General features: G+C 31.1%; 2 non-coding genes across 2 annotated transcripts; one reads left to right on the top strand and one right to left on the bottom strand.

Moving 5' to 3' along the window:
- Positions 1-7,827: 7,827 nt before the first annotated feature.
- Positions 7,828-7,900, bottom strand: TRNAF-GAA. Its single transcript has one exon. It is a non-coding gene; the product is annotated as a tRNA-Phe (tRNA).
- A 1,829-nt stretch (positions 7,901-9,729) lies between these two features.
- TRNAT-UGU lies at positions 9,730-9,802 on the top strand. The gene has a single exon. It is a non-coding gene; the product is annotated as a tRNA-Thr (tRNA).
- Positions 9,803-21,852: the final 12,050 nt, after the last annotated feature.

Raw genomic sequence — 21,852 nt, 5'->3', positions numbered from 1 at the left:
GGGAAACAGAGGGTAAGTCTAAAAAATTGTCTACTGAGGAAATACGAAAGCCAATGATAAAAAAATGAATTCTAAATTAAGGTACAGGTTCGAATTCCATACAGAATATAGATGATATTTTCTAGAATGATAGAAAAAAAGAAAAGACTTTCGAAAGATTTTATCCAATTGAAATTTTCAAAATAACTGTAGTAAGCTTAAGAATTCAATAATTGAATTTGAATAAGTAAGTAAACAGTTAAAGAGGATTGATGGAATAGTACCAAAAAAATGGAGTACTAACTCCCATTTCTTATTTCTTTTGGAATTAACCGATCAACTTGCTTTCTTATCGAACATTTCTTTTTGATTTAAAAACTTTTTCGGAAAAAAAAATTGGCTTTTGATATGCGAATAAATCCTCCTACTTCCGGTCTTGAAGTTTCTTCGATTGAAAAAAAAATCTGGGACATATTGACCAAATAATTGGTCCGGTACTAGATGTAGCCTTTCCCCCGGGGAAGATGCCTAATATTTACAATGCTCTGGTAGTTAAGGGTCGAGATACTGTTGGTCAACAAATTAATGTGACTTGTGAAGTACAACAATTATTAGGAAATAATCGAGTTAGGGCTGTAGCTATGAGTGCTACAGATGGTCTAATGAGAGGAATGGAAGTTATTGACACAGGAACTCCCCTAAGTGTTCCAGTAGGCGGAGCAACTCTAGGACGAATTTTCAACGTGCTTGGAGAGCCGATTGATAATTTAGGTCCTGTAGATACTCGTACAACATCTCCCATTCATAGATCTGCGCCTACCTTTATACAATTAGATACAAAATTATCTATTTTTGAAACAGGAATAAAAGTAGTAGATCTTTTAGCTCCTTATCGTCGTGGAGGAAAAATAGGACTTTTCGGTGGAGCTGGAGTGGGTAAAACAATACTTATTATGGAATTGATCAATAACATTACCAAAGCTCATGGAGGTGTATCTGTATTTGGCGGAGTAGGTGAGCGTACTCGCGAGGGAAATGATCTTTATATGGAAATGAAAGAATCTGGAGTAATTAATGAACAAAATATTGCAGAATTGATGAGTGCGTATTTTTGCCCTCATTCAGTGTTTAATTGTGGGTATTTAATTGAATTTGTGTGTTTAAGGATTGATTTAATTGGGATTTTCTATAATTGGGTTTATTGAGCATGAGATACAAAAACATGTTAAAAATAACTTTTTAGTTGCATAAATGTTCTTTGGATATTTTGAGGTGTGTTAGTGCAGCTGCAGCTAAGTTGAGCTCATGGAGGTGTGAAAATAAATTGATTAAAGCTTCATGACACCTTAAAGATAAATCCAAGAATAAGAAATTATGAAAAGCACCAAAATCCAAGCCAAGCATTGAATGAAGACGACAAGAAAAGCTTGAAAAAGTTAAGAAGTTTGGCTAAACCAAGAAGAGAGGAAAGAAAAATTGGACCTTGCAGTTTTCTTTATCTTTATGATAAAAGATAATTTGGGAAAATATATCTTTAGATATTTTATTTGATATTTTTAAATAATTATCTTATTTAATTATATCATAAAATATTAAAAGATAATAACTACCAAATCTTTTTAAATATGACAAGATCTTCTTGAATCTTTTTAGTTCCACAACAAACAAATATATCTTGAAGATATTGGATTATTTAGAAGATAATTTAAGGAGATTGCAAAGGGTTGATTTGGAAAATTAATACAAATACTAATTGATGATAATTTATCATATATCTTTAATTAATTAATTAATTTAATTATATTAGATATTGATATTATCAACCAATTATATTTGTCAAATAGTCTATATCTCTCCAAATATTTTTAAATATTTATCTTTATCTTTATTTTAAAAGATATTTGAGAGATTTTAGCAACAGAAAAGCCCAGTCCAGTTCCTATATAAAGAGACCAAGGGAGAAGCAGAAAAAAAGGGCAAGCTCGACACTTCGGAATTTAGGAACCCTTAGGGGGACCTAATTTCTTTCTCTCTCTTTTCTTCTCTCTATTCTTCCTTTATTCTTCTTTTGTATTCCATGGATTGCTAAACTTCTTGGGTTGATTCCATTGTAATTTCATTATGGATTCTAAGGTTAGAATGAAATAATTTCTTTGTTCTTTTTATTATTGTTGAGGTTTTAATTCATCTATGTCTTTTATCTTTGAATCACGTAACAAGTAATGATTTTAAATCTATATGCATGTTGATCATATGAGTTCAAGGGTTTTTAAATTAAATTGAGACTTTACTTTGATTTTATTTAGAAACTTTCACATTATTAAATTAGTTTTTACCAATAATTGAGACTTTACTTTGGTTAAAGGTATTTACTCTAATGAAAATTAATCGAGACTTTACTTTGATTAATTAAGCTTTTTATTTGGTGAGGAGATAAAAGAATAGACATGATTAGGCATAGTAAAATTTGATTGAGACTGTACTTTGATTGAATTTACTATGGATAATCTAAAAGTTCTCACTTTTAATTGAGACTGTACTTTGGTTAAAAGTGAGAACGCCAACAAATTAATTGAGACTTTACATTGATTAATTTGCAAATCTACAACAATAATTAATTGAGCAATAATCTTTAGATAACCGATGATGAATCTATTTTGAAAAAGCAATGGAATCAATCTATTTTCTTTACTATTGTTTATATCTTATTTTATCTTCTTATCTTTATCCTTCATATTTTTATAATTTTATTTGACTAACTCTTGTATAGTTTTATAAGAACTAACTTGTTAAAAATCAATTCCGTGTTCGTTGGGAGACGACTTTGGGTTACTTTACCCTTACTATTTTGTTGACTACTTTCTCAACAATACTGAAGTTGTTATAGATAAGTAGTATTAATTTGATCGCGTCAACGACAGCGTTATCAAGAATCCAAAGTAGCTTTAGTATATGGTCAAATGAATGAACCACCCGGAGCTCGTATGAGAGTTGGTTTAACTGCCCTAACTATGGCGGAATATTTTCGAGATGTCAATGAGCAAGATGTACTTCTATTTATCGACAATATCTTCCGCTTCGTTCAAGCAGGATCTGAAGTATCTGCCTTATTGGGTCGAATGCCCTCTGCTGTGGGTTATCAACCCACTCTTAGTACTGAAATGGGTTCTTTACATGAAAGAATCACTTCTACCAAAGAAGGGTCCATTACTTCTATTCAAGCAGTTTATGTACCTGCCGACGATTTAACTGACCCTGCTCCTGCTACGACATTTGCACATTTAGATGCTACTACTGTACTATCAAGAGGATTAGCCGCCAAAGGTATCTATCCAGCAGTAGATCCTTTAGATTCAACCTCAACTATGCTCCAACCTCGAATCGTTGGTGAAGAACATTATGAGACTGCGCAACGAGTTAAACAAACTTTACAACGTTACAAAGAACTTCAAGACATTATAGCTATCCTTGGCTTGGACGAATTATCCGAAGAAGATCGCTTAACCGTAGCAAGAGCACGAAAAATTGAGCGTTTCTTATCACAACTTTTTTTCGTAGCAGAAGTTTTTACCGGTTCGGCTGGAAAATATGTTGGTCTATTAGAAACAATTAGAGGGTTTAATTTGATTCTTTCTGGAGAATTAGACGGTCTTCCTGAACAAGCCTTTTATTTGGTAGGTAATATCGATGAAGCTACTACGAAGGCTACGAACTTAGAAACGGAGAGCAATTTGAAGAAATGACTTTAAATCTTTGTGTATTGACCCCCAATCGAATTGTTTGGGATTCAGAAGTGAAGGAAATCATTTTACCTACTAATAGCGGACAAATTGGAGTATTACCTAATCATGCGCCTATTGCCTCAGCTGTCGATATAGGTATTTTGAGAATACGTCTTAAAGACCAATGGTTAACAATGGCTCTGATGGGGGGGTTTGCTAGAATAAATAATAATGAGATAACTGTTTTAGTAAATGATGCGGAAAAGGGTAGTGACATTGATCCACAAGAAGCACAGCAAACTCTTGAAATAGCAGAAACTAATTTGAATAAGGCTGAAGGCAAGAGACAAACAATTGAGGCAAATCTAGCTCTTAGACGAGCTAGAACACGAGTAGAGGCTATCAATGTTATTTCATAACAAGTTGAAATTGATGCGTCCCAATATCCGAAAACAATAAAAAGAAAAAAAGAAACAGTCAGAAGAAAAAAGTAAGTAGAAAAGCTTATTAGATACCACAGTCAAAGGTATCTAATAAGTTAGAACTATACCTTACCTACTATTGGATTTGAACCAATGACTCCCGCCGTATGAAAGCAATACTCTAACCACTTAGTTAAGTAGGTAATTTAGGACTCCTCCTCAAAAAAAAAAAAAAGAGTACCCATCTATCAGATTAATTGATTATAAATGTAAAATTACTGATAAGCAATACCAACACCCGTTCAAGGGATTCGATCATGTAATATTCATCTTGACAAGCAATTATCTTCATACTATGATAAAATATGTATCAAAAACACAAGGGCTGTAGCTCAGTTAGGTAGAGCACCTCATTTACACGAGCGCCAATGCTTTTTTTCAGAGGAGTTCATCTTGTAATTAAAAAAGTTTATCTTATAGTAAGAAATCGGTGTCTTACTCCATTTTAAGGAACAAAACAAGAGAACACTAGCCTGACAAAGGGTTTAGCCATAAAATCAAATCCATAATTGATTTGAGATATTGATAAGGTGAATACCCATTTCTCATCAATGCTAAACATAAAGGGTATAGGGACCTAAAAAAGATTATCTTTTCTTCCTATTTTATGAACTTTAAGGTGTATGAAGTGTCATTTCTTATCTTCTATTTTAATTTTAGTAGGTGGATAAAGAGTCCATTTAACTTAAGTTGATCTAGGCCAGAAGCAGACCTACGTCAAGATAATCCTTCTTTGAAACACTTTGGTAGTGCTCTTTGATTGTTATACAAATAAAAAAGAAGAGCATAGGGAATCATCTCTTTATTCTTTACTGTAAAAAAAAAAAGATGGTGGACTAACTAATATTTTTATCAGTTAATGAAAAAGCTCAATGCAAAAAAAAAATGCATGTTGGGTTTTGAAAACAATTTAAATCATTTAGATAATAATTAGTTTGATCTGTTTTACCGAGAAGGTCTACGGTTCGAGTCCGTATAGCCCTAATATTCCTACAGATACTAATAATATTAATACTATTTTTGATCGAATAGATCTCATTACTAAGACTATTACTAAAAAAAAACAATTTGTAACTTTCTATTCAAACATATTCATATTCGATAGAATAATATTAATATTAGTATATTCAGCTAGTCTAAAAAAATGGAGACTTTAGACTAAAAATGAAAATGAATTTGGTATATTTTCTACATTCAGAGGAGTACTTTTATGTTTCTTCTTACGAATATGATATTTTTTGGGCATTTCTAATAATATCAAGTTTGATTCCTATTTTGGCATTTCTAATTTCTGGAATTTTAGCCCCCATTAGCAAGGGGCCGGAAAAACTTTCTAGTTATGAATCCGGAATAGAACCAATAGGCGATGCTTGGTTACAATTTCGAATCCGTTATTATATGTTTGCTCTCATTTTTGTTGTTTTTGATGTTGAAACAATTTTTCTTTATCCATGGGCAATGAGTTTCGATGTATTAGGGGTATCCGTATTTTTAGAAGCTTTCTTATTTGTGCTTATCCTAATTGTTGGTTCAGTTTATGCATGGCGAAAGGGGGCATTAGAATGGTCTTAATTCTTGACTATTTAGACAATTAGAAAAAAAAATATTGAGATAATTATGAATTCCATTGAGTTTCCCTTACTTGATCAAACAACCCAAAATTCAGTTATTTCAACGACATTAAATGATTTTTCAAATTGGTCAAGATTATCCAGTTTATGGCCGCTTCTTTATGGTACGAGTTGTTGCTTCATTGAATTTGCTTCATTAATAGGATCACGATTCGATTTTGATCGTTATGGACTAGTACCACGATGAGTCCTAGGCAGGCGGACCTAATTTTAACAGTAGGCACTATAACTATGAAATGGCCCCTTCTTTAGTTCGATTATATGAACAAATGCCCGAACCTAAATATGTTATTGCTATGGGAGCCTGTACAATTACGGGGGGGATGTTTAGTACCGATTCTTATAGTACTTATCGAGGCGTAGATAAGCTAATTCCTGTAGATGTATATTTGCCGGGCTGTCCACCTAAACCGGAGGCCATTATAGATGCTATAACAAAACTTCATAAGAAAATATCTCGAGAAATATATGAAGATCCAATGAGTTTTCAACGAGAGAATATATGTTTTACTACCAACCATAAGTTTCATGTTGGATACAGTACTTATACTGGCAATTATGGTCAAGAATTTTTCTATCAACCGCCATCTACTTCAGAGATATCGTCTGACACATTTTTTTAAAGTACAATAATAAAAAGAAATTCCTTTTTTAAAAATTTCATCGTATTTTAAAAATTTCATCGTAATAGAAAATACTAATACCAAACTCATAAAAAAAATTTAGGAGAAGCAAAAAATGCAAGGTCGTTTGTCTTCTTGGCTAGTCAAACATGGACTAATTCATAGATCCTTGGGTTTCGATTACCTAGGAATAGAGACTTTACAAATAAAGCCCGAGGATTGGCATTCCATTGTTGTCATTTTATATGTATATGGTTACAATTATCTACGTTCTCAATGTGCCTATGATGTAGCACCCGGAGGACTCTTAGCTAGTGTATATCATTTTACAAGAATAGAGTATGGTATAAATCAACCCGAAGAGGTATGCATAAAAATATTTGTATCAAAAAAAATCCTAGAATTCCTTCGATTTTTTGGGTTTGGAAAAGTGCGGATTTTCAAGAAAAGGAATCTTATGATATGTTGGGAATCTCTTATGATAGTCATCCGCGTCTAAGACGTATTTTAATGCCTGAAAATTGGATAGGATGGCCTTTGCGTAAAGATTATATCGCTCCAAAATTTATGAAATACAAGATGCTCACTAAATGATAAAAATAATAAACTAATCCAAACTTCTACAACCCCAGTCGAAGAATATAAGTACATTCTGTTATAGATCAGACAAAATAATTGATTGACATTAAATCAGGCAGAGTAATGGAAGTTGCATTCAGATATTATTATGTGAGAAATCACAAAATTCAGAAATAATAGAATGAATAATTATAGGGTTTAAAATAGGATAGGAGTTTCTTAAGATTCTAAAACAAAAACAATACTGAGTTCTTATCAGCCAAGCCAATAAAAGAAATAGGATGAACTGCAAAAATTCTTTATCTTTATAATCAACTAATTCTTTATCTTTATAATAAACTATATAACGTGCACATCACCATCAATTATACGGCCACGAAAAAAAAAACACAAAGAAAAGGGCTCGATTCTATTTTGGTAATCCTTCTCAGATGAATTCTTAATATTCTCACTCCACCCCAGAACTTTGACTTTTAGGTCTTTTAACCAACTAATTAAACCACTCGAATATTATGGAAATAGAAACCTTTTTTTGTATCGCAGAAAAAAAAGGAAAAAAATAGATAAAGAATTCATTATCTATATATCTATATCTATATATATATAGATACTATAGATAAGCGAATATACCTAATAAAAAATTGCATCTATTCTTTAATCATCTAGGAAAAGTATATCTACAGATACCTAAATAGATCAAAGAAATATGTTATGTATCAGAATCTAGAAGAACACAAATTTGTATGAGTATCTATCCCCCATATTCATTTTAATGAATATGGGGGATAGATACTCATACAAATGAATCTTGTGTCAGGAACCAGATTTGAACTGGTGACACGAGGATTTTCAGTCCTCTGCTCTACCAACTGAGTTATCCCGACCATTCTTGAAGCTTAATACTTTGATTTTAAAAGATTTTTAAAATCTATGTTAATGAATCTATATCAACTAAGTAAAAAAAAGTTTGTAAGTGAGTTTCCGCAGTAATAATTATTTTTTATTGTTAATCGTTAATTACGCATATGAAAATTCCTTGCTAAAAAATAAGATATTAATTTATACATTTCTGATTAAAAAAAATTCTATGTGTTTCACATATATATTTATATCTATTCCAAAACTCGTCCCTTGTCATTATGATAGATAAGAAAATTATGATAGATAGGAAATTGATGAAAATAAAAATTCCAATTTCGTTAGGAAATAATAAATCGAATAAAACACATAAATAAGGACTTCAAGATAGAGAGGATATAGGAAAAAAATTAGAAAATGAAAAAGTATTTTTGGGGATAGAGGGACTTGAACCCTCATGATTTCTTAAGTCGACGGATTTTCCTCTTACTTTCAATTTCATTGTTGTCGGTATTGACATGTAGAATAGGACTCTATCTTTATTCTCATCTGATTTATCAGTTCTTCAAGGGTTTTAGCCGATTATGATGAAGTGAATAATTTCATCAATAAATATTCCATCTTTTCTTCAACTTCGAATTGATTTGATTCACATTTTTCATTTGTGAATATTTTTATCACAAATAGATCTTCAATAATAAAATAAAAAGTAACAAATTGAAAGAGTATTTCAGTATATATATATGTTTCTAAATGTTTATCTTTGATCCATTCCTGTAATTTTGGTGAAAGGATTCTTTTACTAATGCAATAAAAAAAGTCGTCAATTTCGTTTGTTAGAACAGCTTCCATAGAGTCTCTGCACCTATCCCTTTTTTATTATCACTTTCTGAATTTTTATTTGTTTTCAGAAAACAGGATTTGGCTCAGGATTGCCCATTGTGTATTCCAGGGTTTCTCTGAATTTGAAAATTATTACTTGGTAAGTTTCCATTCCAAAACTCAATCCAATTAAGTCCGTAGTGTCTACCAATTTCGCCATATCCCCATCTTTTTTTTTATTTGAATCTGATTATAATAGAATGCTTTTTTTTTCATTTCTATTATGAGAATTATGCGGGAACTTTTGAATTCATTAAATACATATTATTTTATTAAATATTAAAAAACCCTTTCTCCAATTTTATAGATTTTATTTCATCTATATTGGATACCTTTATTTGTTTGAATCAGAACTAATTCTAATATCTATATATTAACAATTCAATATACACAGATATAGACCACATATCTACTTATCTTCTATGTACCTACTTATCTTCTTTTTTCATACAATTTAGAATACTCGAATGGTCGATTCTTTTTTTTTTTTTGCTTAAAAAACAAAAGAAAATAAACAATCCATTTATTCATATACAATTTATATAACTAAAACGAATCTAGTGGCTAAAAAAAACCATTCTTTTAATTGAATATAATATAGAATTATACATTTACTTAGAAATATGGAATTCCTTAATAAATATTTACTAAAATTTATATTTATTCAAATTTACTTTAAGTACTAATAAATAATCTTTTTGAAAGAAATCAATTTAATAATATATATCTAGAATAGTAGATCGAAATAAATTATATTAAATAAATTATATTAATATAATATTAATTATTATCTTGCACTTTATGTTATCAGATAAAATAAATAATAGAAATAATAAAAATTGGGTTTGATTTTCTATATTTTCTTTCTCTATTTTTTATGTTTGTATTAATTTGAATTTTGTTATAAATAACTAAAAATTGATAACTAAGATCCCATTCAATTCTTCTGCATATGTATATTTCGTTTACATTAGTCGGTTTAGCTTAGAGGTTAGAGCATCGCATTTGTAATGCAATGGTCATCGGTTCGAATCCGATAACCGGCTTTTCTCTATTTGTTTTTTACATAATTGATAATATCTTTTTTAGAAATAAAAAATTGGGAGAGTTCGATCTCTGCGGAAGAAATCAAGAAATTAACCTACTTTTTTGTATTCTTTTATATACAATAAATTCGGATATTGATAAAATTCATCTAATTCTTCTTTGTACTATAAAACTTTAGTAGATTTCGCTTCATTTAGAATTCTATAATATTTTTCATTTCGTTTAGTTTTCATTTCGATTTACAAGATTTTTCATTTTAAAAAAGGAGTTTTTATGTCACGTTACAGAGGACCTCGTTTCAAAAAAATACGTCGTCTAGGATATTTACCAGGACTTACTAGTAAAAGGCCAACAGTCAAAAACGAATTTCGAAATCAATTGCGCTTCAGTAAAAAATCTCAATATCGTATTCGTTTAGAAGAAAAACAAAAATTGCGTTTGCATTATGGTCTTACAGAACGACAATTGCTTAAATATGTTCGTATCTCCGGAAAAGCTAAAGGATCAACGGGTCAGGTTTTATTACAACTACTTGAAATGCGCTTGGATAACATACTTTTTCGATTGGGTATGGCTGCGACTATTCCTCAAGCCCGCCAATTTATAAACCATAGACATGTTTTAGTTAATGGTCGTATAGTGGATATACCAAGTTATCGTTGTAAACCTCAAGATATTATTACAGCAAAGGATGAACAAAAATCTAAAACTCTTATTCAAAATTATTTTGATTCAGCCCCCCATGAGAAATTGCCAAATCATTTGACTGTTCACCCTTTCCAATATAAAGGTTTAATTAATCAAATAATAGATAATAAATGGGTTGGTTTGAAAATAAATGAATTACTGGTTGTAGAATATTATTCTCGTCAAACTTAAACTTAACTAAAATAACAAGAGTTTTTTTTACAAGGATTTTCTGCTATTCATATATCATAGACATGGATATGCGAAAATTTTTATTCCTTGCCCACCCGTTATCCACTATTTTTTGTATTACCGAAAAATGAGGAATATAAAGTTGTCCATATCAACAAACAAATTTGAAATATGAAATAATGGTATGCATTGGGATGAGTAATATTGATGAATTTGGTAAAGATTCGGAAAGAGAGGGATTCGAACCCCCGGTAAACAAAAAGCCTACATAGCAGTTCCAATGCTACGCCTTGAACCACTCGGCCATCTCTCCTATATAATGATGCCCAGAAACCGGTTGAATGTTGAATAGTGAATCAATCCTATTTTTCATAAATGCATAAAACCTATTCAAACTATAAAAATACAAAGTAAAATTAAAAAAAAACCTCCTACAAGGTCTTAGGATAAACAAATTTGATTGATGAGTTCATTTTTATGTTATTTCGCACTGTATTATAATTATACAATTCCTTTATTTGTGGGATTGATTTCTCACACCATGATTAATTAAATTATAGAATGGATTTCTACCTATGCCTAGATCTCGGATAAATGAAAATTTTATTGATAAGACCTTTTCAATTGTAGCCAATATCTTATTACGAATAATTCCGACAACTTCAGGAGAAAAAAGGGCATTCACTTATTACAGAGATGGTGTGATTTGATTCCATTTTTTTTGACCGATTTCGGTCAAAAAAAATGGAATGGAAAAACCCCACGCGTGTTGAAGGTGAAATTTGTAAATAAAAGGATTAATTCCTTCTGTCGTGTATCCTCGATTAATGAAGCCTTATATGCTTGAATTTTAGGTTTCTAGTATTAAGCGAAAGGTTATACCTATACTTATGGGGTTAGGTCAACCCTAAATTACTAGTACTGATAGGCAACATTGGGAAAGAAGCACTACGCTTGGGAATCAAGGACACGAAAACTTTGTATCTATCTATATCCATGGCTTATCGAGATTGGGACTAACAGGAATGGTTGGGACAATAAATATCCATCTCGTTCATATTTTGGATACCCATAGAACCATCGAAGATTATTGAGGTGACTAATTCCAGGAAATTAAGCAGCGTAGAGGACAAAGAAATTGTTGAAGTTCTTATTTTTTTTATCAAGTACCTACATACTTAATGTTAAGAAATAATTTTTGACAGGAAGGTTGGCTAGAGATTTATTGTAAAAACACTAGCTCTGTTCAGTTGAGAATGAGAATACTGGAATATTTTTTGATTTGATGGATTTTTCTCATTACACACATAAGGGGGAGCCGTATGAGATGAAAATCTCACGTACAGTTCTGGAGCGGAGATTCTTTGAACCGAATGACGACCGTAACGGATGTCAGCTCAATCTGAAGGAAATTATGCAGAAGCTTTACAGAATTATTATGAGGCTATGCGACTGGAAATTGATCCCTATGATCGAAGTTATATACTTTATAACATAGGCCTTATTCACACAAGTAACGGAGAACATACTAAAGCTTTGGAATATTATTTTTGGGCGCTCGAACGAAACCCATTTTTACCCTAAGCTTTTAATAATATGGTCGTGATCTGTCATTACGTGCGACTATCTCCACTATAGAAAGAAAAAAGAAAAGAACAAGCAAATCCACAAATTTTAATATAAGAAATATAGAAATATAAATAATTATAAATAAGAAAGGCTTTCTACATATATATATCGTTCAAAACAACGATTTTTATCAGTTGTAGCAAAGAAACTTCATAGAAGTAAAAATATGAAGAAATCGATATGTCTAGATACCCTCTTTTTCTATGGATAAAAGATCTAATTGATAAAGGAAGCATCGTAAGGATCAATTAACACGGTTTTCAATCGATATAATAAAAACTGCTTCCTTATCTCATGATAAATAAAGAAGTCAGGAATCCACTTATGTAATAAAAAGGATCCCCTGGTATTTTGAGCAGCGGTGTAGTATCAAATCCCAAAGATAGAAAGTATTTTCTCTTTACTTATAAGAACTTATAAGATAAGAAAGAAAAAACTTTTACCAAGATTCTATAGAAATGAATCTATCATATATTTTTGTATATGATATATAAAATCGAGATAGTTACCTTTCAGAAAATTAGAATTAGGGCGTTAATGCCAATGCTTTATTCCCTTTTCTGAAGGTAGGAGAAAAGATAAAACTAAAAAAAAAGATGAAATTCTTTGAAATTCTTTATTTATTAGTAAAAATGAAAGTTTGAAACTCATATTAATAATTTCTTTTTCTTAATTCAAGAGTTGTAGGGAGGGATTTATGTCACCACAAACAGAGACTAAAGCAAGTGTTGGGTTCAAAGCTGGTGTTAAAGATTATAAATTGAATTATTATACTCCTGAGTATGAAACCAAAGATACTGATATCTTGGCAGCATTTCGAGTAACTCCTCAACCTGGACTTCCACCTGAAGAAGCAGGTGCTGCGGTAGCCGCCGAATCTTCTACTGGTACATGGACAACTGTGTGGACCGATGGGCTTACCAGTCTTGATCGTTACAAAGGACGATGCTATCACATCGAACCTGTTGCTGGGGAAGAAAATCAATATATTGCTTACGTAGCTTATCCTTTAGACCTTTTTGAAGAAGGTTCTGTTACTAACATGTTTACTTCTATTGTCGGTAATGTATTTGGGTTCAAGGCACTGCGTGCTCTACGTCTGGAGGATTTGCGAATCCCAACCGCTTATATTAAAACTTTCCAAGGTCCGCCTCACGGCATCCAAGTTGAGAGAGATAAATTGAACAAGTATGGTCGTCCCCTATTAGGATGTACTATTAAACCTAAATTGGGGTTATCCGCTAAGAATTATGGTAGAGCTGTTTATGAATGTCTTCGTGGGGGACTTGATTTTACCAAAGATGATGAAAATGTGAATTCCCAACCATTTATGTGTTGGAGAGACCGTTTCTTATTTTGTGCTGAAGCGATTTTTAAATCACAGGCTGAAACAGGTGAAATCAAAGGGCATTACTTGAATGCAACTGCGGGTACATGCGAAGAAATGATGAAAAGAGCTGTATTTGCCAGAGAATTAGGCGTTCCTATCGTAATGCATGATTATTTAACAGGGGGATTCACTGCAAATACTAGCTTGGCTCATTATTGCCGAGATAATGGTCTACTTCTTCATATACATCGTGCAATGCATGCAGTTATCGACAGACAAAAGAATCATGGTATGCACTTTCGTGTATTAGCTAAAGCATTACGTTTGTCTGGTGGAGATCATGTTCACTCCGGTACCGTAGTAGGTAAACTTGAAGGGGAAAGAGATATCACTTTAGGTTTTGTTGACTTACTGCGTGATGATTTTGTTGAAAAAGATCGAAGTCGTGGTATTTATTTCACTCAGGATTGGGTTTCTCTACCAGGTGTTCTGCCTGTTGCTTCGGGAGGTATTCACATTTGGCATATGCCTGCTCTGACCGAAATCTTTGGAGATGATTCCGTACTTCAATTTGGCGGAGGAACTTTAGGACACCCTTGGGGAAATGCACCAGGTGCTGTAGCTAATCGAGTAGCTCTTGAAGCCTGTGTGAAGGCTCGAAATGAAGGACGTGATCTTGCTCGTGAAGGTAATGAAATTATCCGTGAGGCTAGCAAATGGAGTCCTGAATTAGCTGCTGCTTGCGAAGTATGGAAGGAGATCAAATTTGAATTCGAAGCAATGGATACTATTTGAATTCGAAGCAATGGATACTTTGGATTAATTGCAATTAAACTCGGCACAATCTTTTCTTAAAAGAAGGATTGAGCCGAATACAAAGATACTTAATTATTAAACAGATTTCTATCTTTCGTATTGGAATAGAAGCATAGTAAGTAGACGATATTTTACGAAAAAAGTGATTACAATTTATAAGGGAAACTGGCTATTGCCTTTTTCGATGTGAATTTCACATAATAGGGAAGTTGTTCCATTTCTATATGAAATTTGTATTTTCCTATTGATTTCTATATTTCTATAATTTTATACGTTTTTTTAGTTTAGAATATCATTTTAGAATAAAAAAAGATATATATATATATATATATATATATATATTTATATATTTAAATAATTTTTCTTATAAGTAATTCTAACATAATACTAATAATCGAATTAATAAGATTTTCAATCTTATTAATTCGATTGTATTTATTCGATTGTATTTTTTTTTCAATACTAATATTGACAACACTGTATCAAATAAATATAATCCGATCGTGAATAAATTGATCACCTTACTTACGTTAAATAGGCGTTATTACTTCATCAAATGGTAGGTTCATTGGTTTTCTTTCTGCGAGACAAACAAGAAAAACTTTGTTAATGAATAAGTAAGTGAATTGAAAGGTAAACACGAATATATATACGAAAATATTAGATCTATATATACCAATATATATAAGTCTTATATATATAATAATAATGGATAACTATAACATAGTATTTCAAGAACATAGTATTTAAATAGGTGGTATATCTTTTTTTAGTTTTTTAGACAATTCAATTTTGTAATTTTATTTTTTTGATTGCGATTGGGTATAAATATCCACCTTATTTTTTAAATTGTAATGGGGTTGCTAACTCAATGGTAGAGTACTCGGCTTTTAAGAGCGACTCTATTTTTTACGCATTTCTATGAAGCAATGGGTTCGTCGATACTATCGGTAGAGCTTGTAAAACCACGACTGATCCAGAAAGGAATGACTGGAAAAAGTAGCATGTCGTTCCTATATAATTTATATGTATGGGAATATGAATCTATCTTTCTTTTTCTACGTAACAAATCCTCTCAGTTACAGTTAAAACATTTTCCCGTTTTTTTTGAGCGAATTTTTTTCTATGAAAAAATAAAACATCTTGTAGAAGTATCTACTAAGAATTGTTCATATACATTCTTGTTCTTTAAGGATACTTTCATCCATTATGTTAGATATCAAGGAAAATCAATTCTGGTTTTAAAGAATACTCCTTTTTTGATAAATAAATGGAAATACTATTTTATATATTTATGGCAATGTCATTTTGATATTTGGGCTGGACTAGAAACGATCTATATAAACGAATTATCTCAGTATTCATTTCACTTTTTAGGCTATTTTTTAAGTATTCCACTAAATCTTTCAGTAGTACGAAGTCAAATGTTGCAAAATTCATTTCTTATTAAAATTGTTATAAAAAAACTTGATACAATAGTTCCCATTATTCCTCTAATGAGATCATTGGCTAAAACAAAATTTTGTAATGTAATGGGTCATCCTATTAGTAAGCCGGTTTGGGCCAATTTATCTGATTTTGATATTATTGACCGATTTTTGTGCATATGCAGAAATTTTTCTCATTATTACAATGGATCTGCAAAAAAAAAGAGTTTCTATCAAATAAAATATATACTTCGGTTTTCTTGTATAAAAACTTTGGCTCGTAAGCATAAAAGTACTGTGCGCATTTATTTGAAAAAATTAAGTTCAGAAAAATTATTGGAAGAATTTTTTACAGAAGAAGATCTTTTTTCTTTGATTTTTCCAAGAACTTCTTTTACTTTGCGTAGGTTTTATAGAGGTCGTATTTGGTATTTGGATATTCTTTTAAGAAACGATTTCGTCAATTATTTATAATTGAAAATAGGTTATGTTATTTTTTAAATCGGTGTAAATTGATAAAACGAACTTCCTTCTTTTTATTCAATGAGGATAAAAAAATCATTTTTTTAGTCTTCTATATCTATATATAGGATTTTGAAATGCTCATGTAGTCAGAGTCAAGATTCGGGGTTAATGAATTAAATATTATATTTCACTTTCTTAGAGTCTTTTGCTAGGCAAGTAATTAAGGTTTAGATGTATACATAGGGAAAGCCGTGTGCAATGAAAACTGCAAACACAGCTTGGGGAGGGATTTTTTCTTGTTTTATTCTATTGTTGAATTTTATTCAAGAATAAATTATCTACTTCATCCGACTAGTTCCGGGTTCAAGTCCCGGGCAACTCATTTTTGTAGATCGATGTTGTATTATATCTATATTTCTATTCTCTATTTCTATAAATAGAATGATATATAGAAAATAAACTTTTTTTATGAATCAATGAAATGGGATAAACAAGGTAAATTTGGATAAACCGAAATGAATAAGAACATACTAATGAATAAGAACATACTATGGATATTAGTATTGGTTGACACTGGTATATAAGTCATGTTATACTGTTGAATAACAAGTCCTCAAATTCTCGCATTATAGAGAATTTTTGTGCTTGGGAGTCCCTAATGATTAAATGAACCAAGATTTTACCATGACTGCAATTTTAGAGAGACGCGAGAGCGAAAGCCTATGGGGTCGCTTCTGTAATTGGATAACCAGCACCGAAAATCGTCTTTACATTGGATGGTTTGGTGTTTTGATGATTCCTACTTTATTGACTGCAACTTCTGTATTTATTATCGCTTTTATCGCTGCCCCTCCAGTAGATATTAATGGTATTCGTGAGCCTGTTTCTGGATCTCTACTTTATGGAAACAATATCATTTCTGGTGCGATTATTCCTACTTCTACGGCTATAGGTTTGCATTTTTATCCGATCTGGGAAGCAGCTTCTGTTGATGAGTGGTTATACAACGGCGGTCCTTATGAACTAATTGTTCTACACTTCTTACTTGGTGTAGCTTGCTACATGGGTCGTGAGTGGGAACTTAGTTTTCGTCTGGGTATGCGTCCTTGGATTGCTGTTGCATATTCAGCTCCTGTTGCAGCCGCTACTGCTGTTTTCTTGATCTATCCTATTGGTCAAGGAAGCTTTTCGGATGGTATGCCTCTAGGAATTTCAGGTACTTTCAATTTTATGATTGTATTTCAGGCTGAGCATAATATTCTTATGCATCCATTTCACATGTTAGGTGTAGCTGGTGTATTCGACAGCTCCCTATTCAGTGCTATGCATGGTTCCTTGGTAACTTCTAGTTTGATCAGGGAAACCACAGAAAATGAATCCGCTAATGAAGGTTACAGATTTGGTCAAGAGGAAGAAACTTATAATATTGTAGCTGCTCATGGTTATTTTGGCCGATTAATCTTCCAATATGCAAGTTTCAACAATTCTCGTTCTTTACATTTCTTCCTAGCTGCTTGGCCTGTAGTAGGTATTTGGTTTACCGCTTTAGGTATCAGCACTATGGCTTTCAACTTAAATGGTTTTAATTTCAACCAATCCGTAGTTGATAGTCAAGGTCGTGTAATAAATACCTGGGCTGATATTATTAACCGAGCTAACCTTGGTATGGAAGTAATGCATGAACGTAATGCTCATAATTTCCCTCTAGATCTAGCTGCGATGGAAGCTCCATCTGTTAATGGATAAAATTTTGATCTTAATTTAAAGTAGACGAGTTTTTGTTTAAAAATAAAGGAGCAATATCAACTTTGTTAATATTGCTCCTTTATATTGGATATTGGATTAGTAATCTTTTTTTTAGATTTCTATAGATTTATACATACGTTTTTGATTGATTTAATGATTCCTTATCTTTTTTTTCCTTTGTTAGAAAAAAAAGGATAATGAAAAGGTAGAATTTGAGATATAGATCATTTTTACTATAAGGGCGGATGTAGCCAAGTGGATCAAGGCAGTGGATTGTGAATCCACCATGCGCGGGTTCAATTCCCGTCGTTCGCCCATATCTATATATAGATAGATATAGATATTGTTTAGGTTTTCAAGTATAAATCTGAAATAAAGAAAAATGGCTACTTCTAAAACTTATAAGTACGAATTCTTCAAAATAATAATTATTACAAAAGATATATTTTTGAGATAAAATATATACATTTATCTATTTCACAAAAAAAGAATATATCCATATCGTGGTTTCCTCTTATAATACCTCAGGTGCTAATGAAACTATTTTAGTGAAATTTAACTGTCTCAATTCCCGGGCGATTGCGCAAAAGATTCGAGTTCCTTTTGGATTTCCTTCTTGATCAATTATAACTGCAGCATTATCATCATACTGAATTATTATACCGTTGCTACGTTTTAGTTGTTTACAAGTACGTACAATTACAGCTCTGATCACTTCAGATTTTTCTAAGTTCGTATTTGGTACTGCTTGTTTGATTACAGCAACAACAATGTCGCCAATATAAGCATATCGTCGATTACTAGCTCCTAGGATTCGAATACACATCAGTTCACGTGCTCCGCTGTTATCCGCTACATTCAAATGAGTTTGAGGTTGAATCATATCATTTTTTTATTATTTCAATCTAAAAAAGGAAGTAAAAATATTTTGTGTTCAAAAAAAAAGGAACCTATTATTGCCTTTTTTCTTTTCATTCTAAAGACCTATTTCCTTTGGTTCTCTTTTATTATCCTGAAATAATGAATTGAGTTCGTATCGGCATTTTGGATGATGCTATTGAAATAGCCTTTCTTGCTATATTTTCTGGTACTCCACCCATTTCATAAAGTATTTTCCCAGGTTTAACAACAGCTACCCAATATTCGGGAAATCCTTTTCCTGAACCCATACGTGTTTCAGTAGGTCTTACTGTAACCGGTTTGTCTGGAAAAATACGTACCCATATTTGTCCACCTCGGCGAACATTTCTTGACATTGCCCGCCGTCCCGCTTCTATTTGTCTAGACGTTATCCAAGCTGGCTCAAGTGCCTGAAGAGCATATCTTCCGAAGCAAATATTATTACCTCGATAGGATATTCCCTTCATTCTTCCTCTATGTTGTTTACGAAATCTGGTTCTTTGGGGGTTATAATTGATGGTTGTTTTTAATTCCATCTTTATTACAGAACCGTACATGAGATTTTCACCTCATACGGCTCCTCGCAAATGAAGTAATTCAAATATCTATATCTATATGGATATAGATTCTATCTAATCGATAAAATAATAGAAATAGTCATATGTTTAGTAAATAACGAAATCTCGGTATTTTTTGAGATTTCATACAATCTTCGAAATTTTTAGATCTTGTTTTCAATACGATTCTTAGAATTGGCAAAAATATAAAAAAATTCAATAAAAGAAAAATTCTCGCGGGCGAATATTTACTCTTTTATTCTCAAATTCAGATGTAATGAAATTCAGATGTTAATGTAGGGTACAACTCCTAAAAAATGGATTGTTTTTAGGTTTCTTCTGCCATCCCACCTAAGAAATCATTAAGATTTGTTTTCTTTAAGATTTTTTTAATAAAATTTAAGTCTTAAGTATTTGCAGGTTTCGTCGTTCCCATCGCCTCTCGATTAATGGTTAGGTTTTAATTCGACAATGGAGCCTTTCTCATAGCTAAAAATTAATATATAAAATTATAAATTTTTTAGAATAGAATATTCATTTCTTTTTTCGTGAATCAATATTATCAGTTTTTCTTGATTCAGAGCTCTTAATTTATTGACATTAAAAATAAAAAAAAAATAATATATATATATATTATTCTTTTTTATTTTTAAGGATGCTTTAATACACTATCTTTTCTGAGATGACCATAGACCTTTAATATTCGAATTCTATATCATTGATATATTTTAATCTCTTTCTTTCACCTTTTCTTTTATCTATATATTTTTATTGCTTTACAACTAAATAATCTTTTTTTTCTTTTATCTTTCACAATTTTTCAGTTGCTATATTCTTTTTTATTAAATTTTTTTCTTTTGACTAATTCTTTAGATCTAGATAATCCGAAGTGATGTGTTGGTTATTAGTTCTTTTTAAATGAATTGATACTATTAACCGGTTTCTTTTTTTTTTTAATCATTCTAAAAAACTAACGAGTCACACACTAAGCATGGCAATCCTCTATAAAATGATTAATTTCTTTTTTTAGTCGATTCAATCTTATAAAATAGATAAATTTTTGAGAATCAAAATCGAGTAATTTTTTCTTTTTTGTTTTATATAAAATCAAAATAGGACATTGAATTATTGAATAGAAAGAAGGACATATTTTTCTTTATTTCGAAAATATCCAAACTTTTATCCCTAAAACTCCATAAATAGTTCGAACTGTATAACAACAATATTCAATTTTAGCTCGAATGGTTTGGAGAGGAACCCTACCTTCTCTGATCCATTCGACACGTGCAATTTCTTTTCCATCAATACGTCCTGCAATCTGTACTTGAACTCCTTTTGTACCTGCTTGTTCAGTTAATTCAATAGCTTTTTTCATTGCTTTACGAAATGAAACTCTATTCTTTAATTGTCCAGCTATAAATTCTGCAAGAATATTAGGGTGTTTATAAGCATTTGTAACTTTTACAATAGCAATGTTTAGTTTTCTATTCACACAATTCAGTTTTTTGTGCATATTCGTCTGTAATTCTTCGATTTTTTGAGGCTTACCCTCTATTAATAACTTTGGAAATCCCATATATATTATGACTTGAATCAGATCGATTCTTTTTTGAATCTTTATCTCTCCAATTCCCTCGACACCCGAGGATATTCTTCTATTTTTTGTATAAAATTTTTTATCCAATCTCGTATTTTTTTATCTTCTTGTATATTCTCAGAATATTTTGTTGGTTGGGCAAACCAAATAGAATCATGACTTTGAGTTGTACCAAGTCTGAAACCAAGCGGATTTATTTTTTGTCCCATAATTCCCCACTACTGTACATAAAATTACATAAAATGATATTTCTTATTTGTGTATTTTTTATCTATAGATAGATCTTTATAACTCATTATAGCTCATTGACTAAGTTCGTTGAAATTTCTATTGTGACTATCATCGACTATTGTAAAATAAACAATTCAAAAAATCGAATAAAAGAAGATATTCAACTAAAGCAAATAGAAAATTCAAATAGAAATTCAAGTATCATAATGTTTTATTTATGTACAAATCACATCAATTACTATTTGTACTGTGTGTTGTAAATAAAATAGACATGAACCTTTTTTTTTGATTTGACCAAAAGACAAGGCTTCTGTATAGAGGTTCTTCTTTATCATAAGAGTCTATTTTGACAAATCAATAAAATATTGAATTGATTGAATTCTTCATTAAAAAAGAATTTTATTATTATTATTATGAATTATTGAATTCATTTAATGAATTCTAAAAGAAATGAGTTGAACTTCATTTTACT

Source organism: Vigna unguiculata, unplaced genomic scaffold, assembly GCF_004118075.2.
Source record: "Vigna unguiculata cultivar IT97K-499-35 unplaced genomic scaffold, ASM411807v1 contig_149, whole genome shotgun sequence".
In the NCBI taxonomy this organism is placed as follows: domain Eukaryota; kingdom Viridiplantae; phylum Streptophyta; class Magnoliopsida; order Fabales; family Fabaceae; genus Vigna; species Vigna unguiculata.
The sequence above is the reverse complement of the archived record's forward strand: the minus strand, read 5'-3'. Positions and strand labels throughout refer to the sequence as shown.